Below are 393 nucleotides of genomic sequence, written 5' to 3' on the forward strand. Positions count from 1 at the left end.
CCCTGGATCACCCAGCAGTCCCCTTTCCATCATCTGCTGGCGCTACGCTTCTTCCCTGATAGATAATTGTTCCCTTTTCCTGTCCTCTAGCTTCCTGTGTTGAGAAACTGAGGTGATAATAAGGTATACAGGCAGCTACAAGCATGTTATGCGGTGCTTTGAGAAACTATGCATGCACGCGCGGCAAAGCACCCAACGTGCGCAGCACGCTCGGTTTAAAGTTAGTACGCACGCCTCCCCTGGAATGCAAGTTACCTACTGAGGTCCAAATTGGAGTTTACCAATTGTCTACTGCAGTGGTGCATGCGCCGAAAGGGTTCATTGGTATGCTCGCACGTGTGCTTGGCTTGCGGCGCGAGTTTGCAGCAAGTAGCGCTGAACGTCAGCAATGTT

Source organism: Eimeria mitis, genomic scaffold (genome assembly GCF_000499745.2).
Source record: "Eimeria mitis Houghton genomic scaffold, Emh_scaff322, whole genome shotgun sequence".
Lineage (NCBI taxonomy): Eukaryota > Apicomplexa > Conoidasida > Eucoccidiorida > Eimeriidae > Eimeria > Eimeria mitis.